The sequence below is a fragment of the Cyprinodon tularosa genome, unplaced genomic scaffold, assembly GCF_016077235.1.
Source record: "Cyprinodon tularosa strain WSP-4 unplaced genomic scaffold, ASM1607723v1 ctg298, whole genome shotgun sequence".
In the NCBI taxonomy this organism is placed as follows: Eukaryota; Metazoa; Chordata; class Actinopteri; order Cyprinodontiformes; family Cyprinodontidae; genus Cyprinodon; species Cyprinodon tularosa.
Genome location: NW_024039005.1, coordinates 391,933 through 411,196, shown reverse-complemented (window position 1 = coordinate 411,196; position 19,264 = coordinate 391,933). Strand labels below are relative to the sequence as shown.

General features: G+C 42.6%; 1 protein-coding gene across 1 annotated transcript in view; it reads left to right on the top strand.

Moving 5' to 3' along the window:
- Window positions 1-115: 115 nt before the first annotated feature.
- Window positions 116-19,264, top strand: part of slc25a22a (solute carrier family 25 member 22a) — a 35,904-nt gene continuing 16,755 nt past the window's right edge. Inside the window, exon 1 of the mRNA XM_038291271.1 lies at window positions 116-243. The gene's annotated coding sequence lies outside the window, so the exon portion shown is untranslated. The remainder of the gene's footprint in view (window positions 244-19,264) is intronic.

The window sequence follows — 19,264 nt, the reverse complement described above, 5'->3', positions numbered from 1 at the left end:
CATCTACCATCTGGGTGTAATTCCACTGCCTGCCAGCAGATGGCGTCTGTAGATTCTTCTCTATGGTTCCCAGTCAGCCTCCCCCCCCTCCCTGCCTGGCTGCTGCCTGCTTTCACTCCCACCTCCTCCTCTGGACCCAGATGCTAGTATTTCCTCTGTTAGCTGCTGTCGGTGTCAGACAGAGAAACTGCATCGATTTTAGCCCCAAATCAGCCCGGAGGCGCGAAGCGGCGGAAACGGCTGGTATGTATGTATGGAGGGGGGGGGGGGGGGGCTTCCTGATGCAGAGATGGTTTAATATTTAAACCTAAAGATAAGCGCACGATTGATCTGAAATGGAGCGGTTTCAGGATATTGCTGATCTGCAGCAGCGGCTGGTTGTTGCTGTGAGATGCGTCTCCGATGCGTTTCTGATCCGCCTCTGATCCGCTGAGTAACGGGAAGGAAATAATTTCCCGTCAGGCTGTCAGAGCAGCGAATTCAAGCTAAAGGGGATTAAATATGTAGATCTGGCAGTTAGACCGGGTTTAACGGCTAGATGGAGAAAGAAAGGGCTGATTGGAGAGAGGCCATTCTAACCGTTAGACACCTCCAGGTCCGTCTGGAACACGGAGGCGGTGGATTTTGGCTTTTATATAAAATCCCATTCTGAGCTCGCTGGTTGTTAAAATATCATCGTTAAATTCGCACATTAAACGGAGCAAACCACCTTTAATTCAAGGTTCAAACGGGAGGGAGACTTTTCATTGAATACGTTTTTAACACTCATAAAAATGACTCGTTGGATTAACTCAGATTAACTGATGGCAGATTTTCCATTGAGCTAAATCCACAGTTATCTGCAAGCTGTAATTTTATTGAGTCAGTTCAACAAAATTCTTAAAAATTAATTGTAAAAGGAAATGAATGCACCGGTGACCTGACCAAGATGGACCCCGCCTCTCACCTGCAGACACCAGGACCCCTCATCACCCCAGCTGGCATAATGCCTGATGGAAAATGGATGAATACACCAAATTTTATTATTTTTCAATTGATTCAACTTAATAAAATCAAATTCTGTTGACCTCTATTTGTTCTGGCCAGAGAAAAAACAGGTAATATGTAGCCAACATTTGGAAGAAGAATGTTTTCAAGATGACCTGGATAATGATGAAGCTGCCATCATCATTTTCATAGTGGAGATGGTTCTAGATAAGTTTTCCTGCTCATAAATAAGCTGAAGAGTCATTTTCGGTCTGAGCCGACAGAAGCGCATATAGCTGGTGGTAAATAGCAGAGGAAGGTAGCGTACCCAAAACTTTACTTACGTGAAAGTAGCAGTACTTCATCATATATTTAAATGACAAAAAGTGGAAAAGTAGTTTGTAAAAAGGCTTAAGTCCTGAGTAACTGATACCGTGTTCAGAGGAACAGATTTAATGTTTTTTTGGGTTATAAAATGAATCAATGCAGTAAGTGAGAATCGCTTAAATATACTGTTTAATTTATTATCAGCTGACCTCCAAATGACGATGCTGACTCAGCAGATGGAAAATAACATTTAACCAACAAGCATTGAGTGCAAAAAGAAGAAAGTGGAGCATTTTTACATATCCACTACTGTAAAAATGTCCACAGCTGTATAGGGATGATTTATTCTTGCATTGTATTTATATTTCTAAAACACAGTACAGTACATTAATTGCTTTTAAACTCCGTCACTTATTCTGCTATTTCTATAGATGTTTAAGATCCACATTGTGAGACATTAAAGGGATTATTTATTCTAGATTTATTTAAAACAAGCTTGTTTTCACTAAGTGACGTTAAAATGGGTGGAGCAGCCAGAAATTTTACCTAAGTAAAAGGAAAAAGGAAAATGCTATAAAGGTACTCCCAAAAGTAATTTTTTTTGTTTTCAAAAAGATACTCAATTAAATGTTACGTAGTAAATCTAACTAGTTACTAGTTACGGTGAACAGTTCTGGCCTGCACACATCCTACCCCCAGAGGAGAGTTCCCATGGCCGCTCATCAATAGATGCATTCTCACTTATTGCTTTCCTGTTTCTCTTTATTATCAATGCTAAAGCATTCCCACTTATTGTTATTTTTTTAGGTTTAGCTAAGCTGTTCGGGCGTTGGTAAATGTTGACTGAAATCTTTTAAAACCTAGATCCTCACCGTGGAGAAATAGTTTTTGGTAGAAACATGAGGGTTGGCATATTTCTTCATCACACCTGCTGATTCCTACAGCCTGAAAATTATTTATGTATCCTTTATGGTTTTTGATTTATTAAACATAGTTCAACATAAACTTTTACACATTTTTCAAATTTTGCCATTTTCCCTCTTTTTTTCCTACAGAATGCTGATGTTTCAAAAACATTTTTGAACAAAAAAAAGTCCTAAAGCTTCGTTCTCCAATCCATCATGAATTAAATCGGTACGACTTATTATGCCAGAGTTAAAGGCATTTGATCGACACATCATACAGGTGATTAAACCAAGAAAGCACTGGGAGACAGTGGCTGAAAAACACATCGCTGTGTAATTTGTTCAATACTGTTGGCTGGATAGTTCTTTCTAAATAGCATTAAAGTCGTAGAGAAATCATATTTAAATATCAAATCATTCTGGCTTAAATATGTATATAATTCTACTCTTTATCAGACCACACTGTCCCAAATCCTGTCTTAAAATCTGTGTTTTTTCTCCGTTTTCTTCTGCAGGCCAGTTAGTTCTACGTCAGCCTGAACACCTAAATTCAGCCAATCATATATCAACGGTCATCTGTCAATAAAATGTTTTCGGTCATAGCATCTTGATTCATACGTCGCAGCTAATATACGCAACGGTTGAAACCAGAATCCTTTCCTTTCCCATTGAGTTGCGTCCCAGTGTTCACGGGGATGGACGTCTGTGTCTTCGGCAGGCGTAGAGCTAACAGAACTGGCAGCGTTGCGAGGCGAGGGCTCAAACATGTACGGCTGGAAGCCTTCTACACCAAACCTAGCTTCTGCCGCCCTGGCGTCCTCTTCCACAACATCTTCGTCCCCGCTTTCCTCCTCTAAATAAAAAATGGATGACGGAGGAGACTCATCCACGACCTCCGACACTAAACTCTCCTCCTCTTGCATGTTTCCGCTGTCCATAGCGTTCCTTGACAGCGTCGTTTCTAAGTCACCAATTTAGGCCCCGTCCACACGAAGTCAAAACGAACACGAAACGCTAATATTTTCCAGAACATTTGTCTTAAAGACGGAGACGTAAAATAAATGTGATCGTCCACATGAATGCATGAAAACGCTGCAAAATGTATGCCAGGCCTGTAAGTGGCGCTGTGGTGCCAAAGCAAAAATAGGCAAAGAAATGTTGGGCATGCGCAGTAATATTTATACATGGTTGCCCTGCGGGTCCATTTTGGTGGTTCAGTCAAATTCAGGTGCTGAACTATGTGGTCGATATTGCTCTGTTCTTCCTGGAGATATTCCAGAAGAAGAAGATTCTGTTGTAAGCCCGACAGCAGGGTGAGTAGCATGAGCAGCAACCATTCAACACAGTACGGCGCCATTGTTGTTGTGATACTGTGTCGCGCATGCGTGTTTAGAGGCAACGCTATGACTCATGCGTGTAAGAAAAAAAAAAATGCGGTTAGAGCTTAAAGATGGAAACGCAAAAACGGCGTTTCAGAATCTTCCCACTCTGAAGGCTGAATAAAAAAAAGATCGTTTACAGACCCCCGAAACGCTGGATTCGTACGGATGAGAGGCTGGTTTGGTGAAAAATTTGTGCGTTTAGGCCAGGGTTTGACTTCGTGTGGACGGGGCCTTAGTGCTACTTGGTCCCAATGGAATTTCCCATTGGGAACCTGCTAGCACTAAGATGCTAACTGGTTAGCAAGATGCTTCCCACAAACCGGCCACAACCAAACTTGCTTGTGAACCTTCTGCCACAACAATCCCGCCCCCTTGAAAATCGACCAATCGCATTCCCTTTATTCACTCGTGTAAAGTCGGGCACCACTCGGGAGAATTCGGAAATGCAACGATTGGAACAGCCGCTTCCCTACGACTTTATCCGGGGCCACTTCCTGAGACGTGAGCCCGGTTGGTGAGCAGCTGCCTTCTGTAACTTTAAGCAACTTCTCTGATCTGAGTAAGATTACAGTTTCTATCAAAATCTGTTTTAATGTCTCCTGTTTATGAATTGTTATTTAAAGACTTTGTCCAGAATGATCTGTTTTCTGGAAAAAGAACCGGAGAGATAGACCTTGAAGGTGTAGACACAGAGAGCTTTAACAGTATCTATGCTTGTTGTTCTTTTTTCTCTCCATCCCCCCGTGTTGCTCCGGCGTCCGTTCCAGGTGGTTCTCTCCTCCAGTCAGCGCCGTAGATGAGCCTGACGGAGACATCAGGGCGTTGCAGAGCATTCCTGCTGCTTAGAAATAATTGATGCGGCGTTTCATTGTCAGGTGGAAGGTGACGCTCAGCTTTCTGCTTGGACTGGTTTGCTTTTTAAAACCAGAGCTTAGAAAACAGCATAAAATGAAAACCTTGTTTTATTGACATGCGTCCTCAGGGCAGAGCAGAGGTATGAGACAGAAATGTGCAAAGATCCCACCCAGTATGAGGAGGAGGATACTTCAGTATCACCTATGTGTGGAAGTTCTATACTCCTCTGCTGTCTGGCAGCAGCAGGTCATCCACTAGCTGCACCTTTATTTTAGTAGTTTGGTGTTTTTCTCGATGTGGTGAGAAAGATGAGATGTCCAGATGGTTTACAGAAACAAAGCCACCATGCATTACCTGTGGTGTCAGAGGAAGGACCAATCTCTTCACCTTTCTCCCGCACAAAGAGCCTTTTTCTTCCCAACGCATAAAAACCGGACTAAACACGATATCTTTGGCCTGCAACAGGTGATTACAAATACGCTTTCATCGTCTTTTAATGGCTGCAATGTGATCTCAGCGAAAAGCCCTGATCTCACTCTACTTGTTCTACAGTGGGGTCAGGAGCTCATAAGGGCGAGTTTATAATCCTAATAATGAGAGGGAAATACTCTCATTGCTGCAGAGTTCTAAAATGTTAGTATTTATCTTATGAACAGCAGTTAAGGTTGAACTAGGAGCAGACAGATTAGGAAAAGGTTCCTTTTTATAAACAATTATGCAACCAATCTGTTCACATGAAGCTGAATTAAAATGCTTTATTCATTTATTACAATCGCTCTGTTTCATTACTTTCTATTTATGCCTTATTTCTACAATAAATCTGACTCTGGATTCATTAAAATTACTTTAAAAACATCTAGAAATTATTTTATTTCTGACTTTCATCTTTATTAATTGCATTTGCAATTTAATTTCAGTTCAATAAAACACAATTTTCAAATCGCAGAGGGATTGATTATTAGTCCCACGATATTTAATAAGATTAAGACATTAAATTTCTCCCTCCAGACCTTTAGGTGGCGATAAAACACTCAAAGTGGGTTTGTCGTCACACAGAAAGGTGGTGAGCGTAGCAGCTAGCATGCAGATCCGTGCATGCGATGGAAATAAAGGCTTATTAACACCATGGCTAAAGTGAAGTCCTGCAGGATGGACTCTGGGGAAAACTGAAATCCTCGGGGAAAAATCTAGAAGTTTGGGGTTAGTGCAAAGGAAAAACATTGAAATAAAAACACAAGTTGGATTAAAACTAATCGCAATTTAGATTTTTGGGAAAATAGTTCTAATCTTTATTTATACGTCCCCCTTTTGTTGATAGTTACCTTTTTATTATTCAATATTTATTTCCTGGTTTGTTTTTTTTAATGGGATAAACAATAATATTTGACATTTATAATGCTAATATAGAATGTTTATGCTAACAAGAATTGTTGGAAAAGTCCGATCATATTCAGAATCCAAACTTCTGAAAGTTCTTTAAATCTGAAATGATTCCATCCTGTTCAATAAATGATCAGTGTTTTTAATTCAGAGTCATTTTCATGTGAATGTGCTTTACTGGAGGCATCCATGTTTGTCAAAGAACACTACTGCCACCTACTGGTTAGTGACATTGTCACGGTGCGGTATCGGCTGTTGATCAAGTCCCAGTGCTGTATCTGGTGTTTGTCACAACGCGCTATTATCCAAGTCATCTTGAAAACATTCTTCTTCCAAATGTTGGCTACATATTATGGGTTTTTTCTCTGGCCAGAAGTTCGATGGCAAATCCTCCCTCTTCAAGTTGGCGATCCAACGACCAACCCGTCCGTGGAGGATCAGGAATCAGAAAGGTGGAATAACTCTTTTTTTTCCCACTTTTACCCGATGTATTCCAGCATCCAGCTGCCATGCACGTGGGCATTGTCAGTTTCACTATAGCTCTGGTGAATTTCAATGGTGAAGTCCTCTGGAAATCTTCAATAATTGTTGTTGATTGCAGATGTGTCTAGTAGTTCCCATTGATTTAGCTTGGAAAGCGGGGAGAACGGCGCTAGGCTTACCGCACCGTGACGTCACTGCTGGAAGATGGCAGGAGGGAGGGGCTACTGTATTTGGGCAAAGATGGCCGCTCCCAGACGGCGAACGTATTATTTTTAGGTATAAATAATGATCCATTGATTATTCCTGCTGACTGAACTTTTCCTTGAACGGCTGCCAGAAAACATTAATGATAACACATCCTATCTGCTGGGATTTCCTTCCTTGGATAATTGTTCTAATTCAGTCACTTTAAAGGTTTAGGCAGGATGATGGTCTAACGGAAGGCTTGATTTCAGTGTAGACTTTGACTAGGCCACTCTAAACCCTTTCCCGTCCTTCATGCAGATCTTTAAATGATGGAGTTGTTGATCCACGGTGGTGATTCTCTCCTGAAATGGTTCCTTTCTGTTTCAGCTGTTTGTGACTCTGAATCTGGAGTCCTGGAGCCTCAGACGGTAGAGGTGGGCGATACCGGGATTTTTTAATCGATCCGATACCAAGTAAATACTGGGTCAGTATCGCCGATATCGATACCGATACCGATACTTTTTACATTTAAGCTGCACTTGCCTGTTGCTTTTTTTCTATAAAGTTCTCAATCGTGGAATAAATAAGAGATTATCTAATGTTAGCTTATTTTAGCTAACAATTTTTAATGGGATAAATGTACTGGGTTTTTTCAAGGTCTTAACTACACTTTCTGAGTAATATATGATGTATAATGAAGTGCTGCAGACGATGACCACTGTTATCTACCTGGATATTCTCTGGAGGACTGAAACGCTTGGGTCAAAGATGTCTGTCTGAGGCTGGAGGCGGGTCTTTGGTCTCTCTCTCCATCCAAGTCTGAGTGAGCACTCACCCAGCAACCGGCAGCGCGGTTGTCTGTGTGACGTAGTGCTGAGTGGGCAGGCCAAGCTAAGCCTGCGCGCTGATTGGCTGGCGCCGCTGAGCCATGTGACTGTAGGAGAGGGGAGGGGGAGCAAAGTGCTGTTACACATATGGGGAAACTGGTGACTCCGCAGCAGTCAGCGCGCGCGAGAGAGGATAAAAAGTATCGATCTTGTTAAACGAATATTGTTCAATATAAATACCAGCGTTGGTATCGATAGTATCGATCCTGGGATCGATCCGCCCACCTCTATCAGACGGGGCTTTTCAATCTGATCAATTTCTTCCGATCTGATTGTTAAATTTCTTTAGATTGAAGCCTGAGGAGCTGCATCTGACATCCTTTGCCTGCAAAAGGCCAGAAGCCAGAAGGCTCCATTTAAATGATTTCTTGATTTTAGAGGTCAGACCATAATCAAGCCGCGTCTGACAAGTGAGGCTTCACCCAAACACTGTTAATCCCACTTCCTTTATGATTTAAGAGGATTTCTATTGAATTTCTCATTTTGTATTAGGGGTGGAACGGTTCACAAAATCCACGGTTTGGTTCGGTTCAGGGTTTTCGGTTCAGTATATGTTGATTGTTAGGAAAATCTATTATGTCTTGTATAGTACAACACGTGTTGCACAATGCTTGCTCACTGTTGCACTTTTATCCACCGCTTTCTTTCCGCCGTCATCGTAGGTCACTCTAAATGCAAAGTGGTCCCATACAGCAGACCTATAAAGTGTTTGGGCGTCTTCCAATCCTGTTTCTTTCCCATCCCCAAAACCCCAAAAAAATTTTCCCCAACAACAGCTGATATGCTCCCCCCGGGCTACGCTGTTTTGCTTTTTTTCTTTTGATCCCTACTGGTGGTTGGCTTTGGTCGCAGTACTGCCCCCTTCTGTTGAAGTGTAAAGTTTCGCCTTTTAGAAAAAGGGGGAAAAAATTCTTTTCACCCCTTTTTTTGTTTACAAGTGTGTAAAAAAACGAACTTCCTTTTTGTACCCTATGACTTTTTCCCGTTTCTTAAAGTGAAACGTAAATTAAAATTTTGGGGGTGGGAGAAAAAAAAAAAAGGGGAAAAAAAACGCATTGTTTTGGAATTTAACCCAAAGTTTTAATGGTTTGAAAAAAGCAGTTTTTTAAAGAGGGAAAAAAGGCAAAAACAGGCCCTCCATTATCCCTACAGAAAAGTTATCTTTCTTTTCTATTTTCCCCCACGGAGGGGACCTGGGGGGGAAAAAAATCAAATTTGTTTATAGAGTTGTTTGCTGCAGGAACGGAGGAGGGGTTTCGTTTCCCCAGTTTTGGAATTAAAAAAATAATAAAAGCATTAATTCCTCCTTTTTCCAAAATCTCCCCTTTTCCCCCCTTCTTCATTCCACTTCCAACTCCACCACTTCCATAAACCTCCTATCCCCCCTTCTCCTTTATCCTTCCTTACCTACGTACCCTTCCCTCCTTCCCTTCCCCCCCTATCCTTCCACACCATCCTTCACCTCCAATATAATTTTACCTAACCTTCACCTCCACTCCACCTCCCTTTATTTATCCCCCCTCTACCTCATCCAATCCTCCATCCCCTATCCTTTTATCCATGGGGGGGACCTTCCCATCCAAATACTTTTCCTCCCTTCTACCCTCAATTATCCTCCACTAAATTTTCAATAATAAACCTAACTATCCACCTCATAACCTTTATATCCAATAACCAAAACACCATTATCCTTCCTCCCCTTCTTCATACCTTACCTCATAACCCTTTCCTCCTCCCTAACTAATACTTTCCCATCCTTCCCTTCCCTTTAACCTCCACTTTTTCCTTACAACCTCTTCCATCCTCCCCTTCCATCCATGTCCTTCCACCATCTATCCTATCATACCAATCCCCACCACCTCTCCCTCCTCTATCCATCCCTTCTCCCCCCACTTTTTATCCTTTTCCTCCATCCATCCTTCCACCCCCCTATCCTTAATTTCCCCCATTATCAAATCCATCCCTCAAATATCCATCTATGTCTAACCATCCATAATAATCCAATCCTAATCCATCTACCTTATTATATAAATTTTAATCCTACATTTACCTTCATTCCACCTTTACCTCCCCCATCCTATTTTCCCATCCTTTCATCCATCCTACCCTCCCCTTTCCCCCTCCCTAATCCTCCTCAAATCCCCAATCCTTCACCCTCCATCCATTACATCCTTCCCTTCCCCCACCATATCATCCAATCCAAAATAATTTTTAATCCTCCTATCATTTACCTCATTCCATCCATTTTTTTTCCAATAATAAATAACCCTCCAATATTATCCATATCCTCCCCATTATCCATTTTAACAACCCATCTTATCCTCCACCAATATACCTCCCTCATCCTTCACATCCATCATAAAAATTACTCCCCCCTTTCCTAACCTCCTACAAATCATTTCCTAAACCAATGTATAGAACTCCCCCCTCCAATAATTAATCCTCCACTTCCACCTCCCTTCAATAACCTCCTTCCTCCGGGAAAATCCTTTTAATAAAATTCCGTTCCATCAACCATCCCTCCTAAACCCTCCCAACCTCCCCCTACCCGCCATATCCCTACATCAATCCATCTTTTTCCAATTAAATATAATTCATTTCTTTCATCCACCCCATCCTCCATCCATAATTAATCATTTTACCATCCAAATATTTTTCCCCTAATCCCCAATTATAAACCCAACCCCATCCATTTTCTTTTCCTTTCCATATCCCATCCACCTAATAACCCTTCATCTTCCATAATTATATCCACCATAATTAAATTATAATTTTCAATTCCTTTTATCCTCCATTCCTATATTTTCCTCATATTTTTAATAACATCCTTTAAATAAAAATAATTATAATCATCCATCCTCCTTTTATCACCATAAATAATCCATCCTTTAAATTAATCGAACCTTATAATCACCCAATTCATCCATCCTTTAGCACCTCCTCCAATCCATCCCCATAAATTAACCTCCATTTTTTCCCTCTCCCCCCCTTTCTCCATTCTTCCATCCTTCATAAATCCATCCAAAACCAAATATATTTTTTTCCTTTATATCCTCCATTTTTAAAATAATATAAAACCATTTACATCCATATCCTCCCTCATCCTTCCTTTTTCTTTACCCATCCTTTTAATAATTTTTATCAATCCATCTATCAACCCCCAAATCACATCCTTTAACCCATTTTCCATACCATCCTCCTTCCTCATCCTCCATCATTTTTCCAATCCATCATAAATCCATCCATCCAATACCATCCATCATCCAATTAATCATCCTTTCCTCAAATCCCTTCCAACCATATCCCTCCTTTCAATTCCCTTTTCCTTCATCCATATATCCAATCCATATTCTTTAATCATTCATCCAATTCATTTATCCATCCATAATTAAATCCAAAATTTTCAACCCAATTACCCCATAATCCATATATCCCCCAATCCCTAAATTATCCAATCATCCTTTTCCTTTAAATAATCCATCATCCTCCATCAAACCATAAATACCAATTCCCAACCCAAATTTCCCCCCCCCCCCCCAAAAAATTTTTATAAATTTAATCCTCCTTTCCAATATCCAAAACCTTTTCATCCATCCATCATATCCCTCATTTCTCCAAATCCATCCGGAATTTCCATACTTTTCCCCACCATTCATCCCAAATCCTTTTCATACTTTCATCCATTAATATTTCTTTATACCCTTAATATAATCACCTTTAAAATAAATTTTTAATATTAATTATCATCCAAATCCTCCTTTTCTTTTCCATCCATATCCTCCCATATAATCCAATTCATTCATCTACTAATTTATCCAATAATAAATTCCATAATCCATGCCATATTTTACAACATTAAATCCGCCAATTCCCAATCCCCCAAAACCATCCCTAATGGGATAAACCCAAATATAATAATTATCCATCTTTACCAATCCCAAAAACCCTTTAATTCCACCCCAAATCATTTTAAAATTCATCCAAACAATAAATAAATTATTTATCATCCAAAAATTTTCCAAATGATCCATTCATCTCCACCCTTCTAAATCATCCATAAAAATAATTTATCCAAATTCCTTTCTTTATTATAAACCATCCTCCCCTCATCCAAATTTTCCATCAAACCATCCATTCCATCTTTTAAACCTTCAATCTTCCACCAATTCTCCCCCCTTACTCCATCCCTTATCATAACCATTAATAATATCCTCCTAAACCATCCACCAAAACCCAATTCCATAATCCCCCCAAATTTTCCCCCCACCCACCCACCCCTTTCTTCCACCACCATTTTCCTTCATCCATCCACCTCCTCCATCCCTTATCCCCTCCAAACATCTCCACCCATCATAAACCCTTTTAACATCCATCCATTCATCTCCACCTTTCCATCCATTCCCATCCCACACCATCCTTTTCACCCATCCACCCATTTCATCATCCACCCCTTTCCAATTCCCATCCTCATCCATTCCACCCACCCAACCTCCATAATCCATCCCATCCTCTCCATCCTTCCTCAAAAAAGCCTTCCAACCTTTCCCCACCCATTCTTTTTTTCCCCTTTAACCCATCAAACCCAACCTTTCATCATCCACCCTTTTCCCATCACCCCACCATCACCCTTCAATCACCCTTCCATAACCATTCCAATCCATCATCCTTTCCATCATCCACCCCCCCCACCCACCCACCCACCCTAATCCACCCACTTTCCTCCACCTTTCACCCCAATCCATCCATCATCCCACCCACCCATCACCTTCCATAAATCATCCCTTCCCTTCAACCACCCATCCATCATCCTTTCCATTTTCCCCACCCACCACCCCCCTTCCCCCAGCAACTACTTAAACCCACACCCATCCATCCTTCCATCCACCCATCATCCACCACCCATCCACCCATATTACATCCACCTTATATCCCCCCTTTTCCATCCACCCCTCCTTTCCATCCATCCATCATCCATCCACCCAATATCCCCCATCACCTTTTTCCACCCCATCATCCATCCTTTATCATCCATCCACCCATCCATATTCAACTTTAAAATCCTTTCCTCCACCCATCCCCCTTTCACCTCCATCACCCCACCCAAACATCCATCCACCTTTCACCCACCCAGCCACCTTTCCATCATCCTTTCCTCCATTTTTCATCCACCCCATCCCCATCCTTTAATCATCCATATCCATCCATTCCATTTTCCATCCATTATATCCCCCCATCCACCCATCTTTCCATCCCTTCATTTTTTTTCCCAAAATCCTTTCCATCATCCACCCCAAAATTTTCCATCCACTCCATCCCTTCATAAACCCAAAAAAACCCCAATCATCCTTTTCCACTTTCCATCCTTTTATCATCCTTTCCCATCCATCCTTTCCTTTATCCACCCCCATTTATCATCCTTTCCCATCCACCCATCACCCCATCCACCCTTTCCATCCATACCATACCCACCCACATCATCCATCTATCACCCAAATTCCTTTCCAAACCCCCATCCATCCACCCCATCATCCATCCATCCTTCCTTTACATCATCCATCCATCATCCATCACCACCCATTTTCCCTTTTACCCATACCCACCTTTCATATCCATCCTTTCCATTACCTTTCCATCATCCTTTCCATCCTTTTCATAAAACCAACCCATCTCCATCCACCCCATCATCCATCCATTCATCACCCCATCCTCCACCCCATCCACCCATTCATCCCATCCATCATCCATCCCCCACCCAATCTTTCCACCCACCCAAAATTATCCACCCTTTTATCATCCATCCTTCATATCCTTTCATCATCACCCCTCCCCATTTTCCATAATATCTTTCCATCCATAAACCATCCATTCCCACCCAAAACCCTTCCCCACCCCATCCACCCTTTTATCCCTTTTCCATCATCCATCCTACCCATACCCATCACCACCCACCCAAACCCAAACCCATTTATCTTTCCAAATCCACCCATCCATCCTTTCCACCCATCCTTTTAACCCAATCCACCCATCATCCACCCACCCATCATTTCCATCATCCACCATCGTCCTCCACCCTCCTTTTAAAAATTTAAACCCCTTTTTCCCTCATCCATCCTTTCCTTTCCCCCAATCCACCCATCATCCATAAAACCAAACCACCCCATCCAATTTCATCCATCCCCACCACCCATCCATCCTTTTTATCATCATCCATCACCCAAATTCCCCATTCCTTTCATCCACCCATCCCATCCTTTCCATCATATCCTTTTTATCACCCCACCCAAATCATACCCTCATCCACCCAACCACCCATCCCATCCATCCATCCATTTTTTCTTTCCATCCATCCTCATCCATCCATCCTTTTATACCCATCCTTTAAAATTCCACCCATCCATCCATCCATCATCCATCCTTTCCATCATCCTTCCATCATCCACCCTTTCATCTTTCCATCACCCAAATCCCACCCACCCATCGCATCCCTTTTATACCCATCCATAAATCATCCATTCCATCCTTTAAAATCATCCTTTTCCATACCCCTCCACCCATCCATAAATTAACCATTATCTTTCCAAAATCATCCACCCATTTATCACCCACCCCACCCTCATCCATCCATTCCTCTTTATATTTTCCCACCCATAAATCCAAATCCACATCATTTTCCCATCCTTTCACCCAACCATTATCACCCACCCACCCCCCCCACCCATCCACCCACCCTTTATCACCCATCATCATCCACCCAATCCATCACCCAATCATCCACCCATTCTTTTAACCATCCAACCCATACCCTTTCACCCCACCCATCATCCATAATTTATCATCCACCCACCCAATCATATCCTATTCCCCAACTATTCCATAAATTCCATATCCTCCATCAAACCCTCAAAAAACACTTCCTTAAAAATTCCCCCCAAACCAAAAAATTCATCACCCACCCAAAAAATTTTTCCATTTTTTCTTTCCCCCAATTAAAATCCTTTCCCAATCATCCATCCTTCCCAAACCCACCCATCCATCACCCACCCAATTAAAAAAATCCCTTTTCCATCTTTCCATAAACCTTTTCCTTTAATCCCTTTAAAACCATCATCCTTACCCTTTAACCCATCCCCCCTTTCATAATCCATCCATTTTCCCATCACCAAAACCCAAATTCAACACCATCCATTCCCACCCTTTCCCCTTCCCTTCATCATCCTTTCCATACCCACCCCTTCCATTAAACATCCTCCTTTAAATCATCCACCTTTAAATTATCCCCCCTCCCTCCCCACTCTCAAAACATTAACCCTTCCACCCAATATCCCCTTATCACCCATATCCATCCCACCCACCCCATTCATCACCACCCTTTATTTTCCATCCATCCTTTTTCAACCCTTAATCATCCATCCTTCATAAATCCTTTCCACCCTTCCTTTTTCCCCCTTTCCATACCCACCCTCCTTCACCCAATCCACCTTTCATAAACCATCATTTCTTCACCCAAAAAAAAACCAAAAACCTTCCTAAACCCCACCCAACACCCTTTCCTTCCCCACCCTTAAAAAACCCAAAACCAAAACCATCCACATCCTTTTTCATCTTCCATAAACATCCACCCCACCCAAATTAAAATTTTCCCAACCCAAAACACACCCCAAAAACTCCAAACCACAAAAAAACCACCCCAAAAACACCCCAAACCCACCACCCCCCTCCAATCCTTCTAAAAACCACCATTCAAAAACCCACCAAAACCTTTAACCCAATCCTCCACCCAAACCATCCATCCTTTCATAAACCTTTATCTCCATCCCATCCATCACCTTCCTTTCCATCATCCATCCTTTCATCAAACCATCCTTTCCACCCTTTCCATCCATTCATAAACCATCCATCCATCATAAACCCAAATTCCTTTCTTCATCCATCCATTTTTCATCCATCCATCACATCCATATCCCACACCCAAATTACCCTTTCTTTCCATCCAATTCATCACATCCACCCAAATCACCCAATCCCTTTCCATCCTTCTTCCCCATCCATCCCCCCCCCCCACCTTCCATCCTTTTCTCATCCAAATTCTTATCCACCCAATCCACACCACCCTTTCCATCACCATCCTTTAATTCACCCCAACCACCTCCCCAAACCACCCATCATCCATAACATCCAAAATCCCCCAAATCCCCAATCCCCATTCCTCCATTATTTCCTTTCCAGTTTGCCCTGGGGTGAGCAGTAAAAGGTCCAAAAAATTAAAAAAAGTGCAGCGGGGCCCCCCCTTTTTTTAACATTGCCCCTTTTGCTTTTAAATCTTTAAAGTTGTTTTAGAAGAATTGAAATTTTTAAAAATGTTTAAAAACCCCAAAGAAGAGGGGGGATTTCCCCCTTTTAAGCAGTAAATATTGTTAATTATAAAATTTTATAACCCCCAAAATTGAGTGTTATTTTAATTTTTCAAAATTTCCAGGACCCAGCCCCCCCCCCTTCCCCATTTTTTTTTTAAGGACCCTTTTCCGGCCCCAAGCCCTCATGTGAGACAGGGGACCCCCCCTTACAAAACCCGGGCTTTTCCCAATTTTCCTGGGCTTTTCCTTCTGAGTCACTGTTTCCCCCTTTTTTTATGCTGACCCCCAATAAGGCCGCCCCCTCCCTTTCCCCTTTTTTTCAAAAACCCAAAAAGCTAAATGTCTTTTCATTCTCCCAGCCCTTTTTTCCCCTGTCCCCATTAGGAGGAGGGAGAAAGCAAAGGACTCAGACCCAAAAGGAAATTTCCCTTTCAGGGTTCATTTCAATAAAAAGAAAATATCCCTTTGAAATTTTAAATTTTGTACTGGAAGTAAATTTAAAAGGATTTGTTTGCAGATTGAAAAGCCTGATTTTGTCTTTAAATCTCTGTTTGAAAAACCGCTGTGGAAAAAGGGAAAATTGGGTCCATAATTTTGGTCCCCTAAAATGATTTAACCCTTTTGATCGGGTTTTTAAAATGCATTAAGGACCTAGAATAAATTTGATTTTATCATTCCCTTTTTTAGGGGGCTGCAGACTGAATGTCTGCAATGAAATAAACATGAAATATTCAAACTTTAAGCAAATACTGCAGCTTAATTCAACACTACTTTATAAATCAAACTTCATAACAGAAGTTTACTGTTTGAAAAAAAGAAAACAAAGTTTGAAAGTACAGATTGCTCTGTCTCCTAGTAACCTTTGATCCTGAATCTTCTCTATTGTTTTCATATAGAGGGGTCATACAGGTCAACGTTCCAGCTCTGATGAACAAGGGTCAGAGAGCCGATTGTTATCTCTGTCAGCACCATCGCTGTGGTTAGCTCTTTAATCAGCTGCATCCAATGGCTGCTTTAGCAGGCTGGATAAGGTGGAGTTCAAGGTTCTGCTCGGGTTGCGTCATCAGAACTTATCAGCTATTCTGGTGCAAACTTAAACATGAACTTTGTTTGGATATTAGCAAGAAGGTGATGTTTGAAGCCATTCATGGACTCCTGGTTATTTTTAAGGGTAAATAAATGTTCTAACATTAAGAGCAAAGACTTTAGCTGCAGTTTTTAAAGGGAGGATTTCTGTGTCTCAGTGCTTTAGCCTAAATATTGAACAAAATGACTTTAAAATGTTGTGAAGTCTCCAAAGTTTACTAGTTTACCACAGAGGCTGGAATTAAAGCTTTAAAAATTTATTTGAAAGTTGAATTTTCTGCTCCGGTTGTTACTCTGATGCTTCCAGGGTCTGTTTGACCAAACGTCACCAGTTTACCTCGTATCAGGCAGGAGGTCTGGATTCCCTCTGGATCAGGAATCCAAAAAGCCATTTTCCCCTGAATGCAACAGAAAAAAGTCAATTAGAGCCGCATATTTCACATGACCTTTTGATTAAAAGACGACTAATTTTAGTTAAATGTCTGGTGAAGGAAATATGTGAGAACTGGAAACACCTAGAATTTTATTCTAGTTCCGTAAAAGTTTAAAAAACAATCCTCTGGACTTTGAAGACGTTTCTCCACCCCTCCAGGAAGCTTTCTCAATTCTAATGTCTGGATCTGCAGTGAGTTTGAGTCTTTATAGACAAATCCTTGTATCCTTTGGAAACGTGCAAATGGAAACCGATGAATGGGTCGTTTGGTTCCATCGTTAGCCTGTAATACCTGAAACCTGTCTATGATTGTTAAGAGTCAGTCGTTAAGGAGGTATTGTTCACTGGCTGGGGTGGGGGGTGTGGTGATATCTGGAAGGGATCATCTCTACAACTGAATTGTAAGTTTTTGAAAGCTGGAATCTGAGTTCCCCCCCCCCCCCCCCCCTCTGTTTAAGGTTGGGTAGTAGAGTGGAGATGTCATTTCTGCGCTTCGTCTCGTGAGCCGCGTGTTAAAAGGAACAAACCAGGTCATATTTCATCCGTCCTCAGTTCTAAAATGGCTTCAAGTCCAAGTCGCTGACTATGAGTTTGACACGTTCAGGGGGAGGAAGTGTCAGTGAACAGAGGAACATGCTGTGAAATGAAGATTTAGGCGAAATGTCACTGCTGTGAGGGAAAACAGAGCATGATGAGCTAGAGAGGCGGGGGGTGGAGTCTGAGCTCCAGGAAGCAGAGAGAGAAACACTCTGAGTGACCTCCTCTGCACCTCCTTCCTCCACCCCTGCAGCAGCCAGTCAACGTCCTCCATCCACCTAAACACGCCACATGCTGCTGAGCTCAGAGATAAGGTTCCCTCTAACCTAAACATCCACTCCTGCTGTTGTGTCTCCCAGGAAGAAGATCTTAGATATTTGGGTCGTTGCATTTATAAGAACACAGCCACACACTGAGCGCAGCAAACCCAGCAAATATGGGAAAGCTGCGTTTGGTGAGTCGTGACTGAGGGAAGCGATGGGGGAGGGCTGGTGGGGAGGAAAAGAGAGGTAGGTTCTGATTGGTGTTTGGAGGGGTGGAGAGAGGGAAGCATCTTTTCACAGTAAAGGTGCTCTGCATCACACATCCTGGTTCTGTTTAGTTCAGGGGTGGGCAATTCCAGTTCCTGAGGGCCTGTATCCTCTACCTTTTAGATGTGCCTTTGGTGCAACACACCTGAATCAGATAATTAGGTGATTAAGACGACTCCGGAGGAACTGACTGCATACTGAAGAGGTAACTCAGCTGTTTGATTCAGGTGTGTTGGACAAAGGATGGATCTAAAAGTTTCAGGATACCGTCCCCCAGGAACTCGAATTGCCCACCCATGGTTTAGTTGCTGCTTTCTGCCTGAATGCTGCATCCAAAGCAGAAAGATGCAGCTGTGCTGCCGGCGGGAAGGCGTTCAGACTGTCACATGATGCAGCTGTGCTGCCGGCGGGAAGGCGTTTGCAGACGGTCAGTGATGCAGCTGTGCTGCCGGTGGGAAGGCGTTTGCAGACGGTCACATGATGCAGCTGTGCTGCCGGTGGGAAGGCGTTTGCAGACGGTCACATGATGCAGCTGTGCTGCCGGTGGGAAGGCGTTTGCAGACGGTCACATGATGCAGCTGTGCTGCCGGCGGGAAGGCGTTTGCAGACGGTGGGAAGGCGTTTGCAGACGGTCACATGATGCAGCTGTGCTGCCGGCGGGAAGGCGTTTGCAGACGGTCAGTGATGCAGCTGTGCTGCCGGTGGGAAGGCGTTTGCAGACGGTCACATGATGCAGCTGTGCTGCCGGTGGGAAGGCGTTTGCAGACGGTCACATGATGCAGCTGTGCTGCCGCTGGGAAGGCGTTTGCAGACGGTCACATGATGCAGCTGTGCTGCCGGCGGGAAGACGTTTGCAGACGGTCACATGATGCAGCTGTGCTGCCGGCGGGAAGGCGTTTGCAGACGGTCACATGATGCAGCTGTGCTGCCGGCGGGAAGGCGTTTGCAGACGG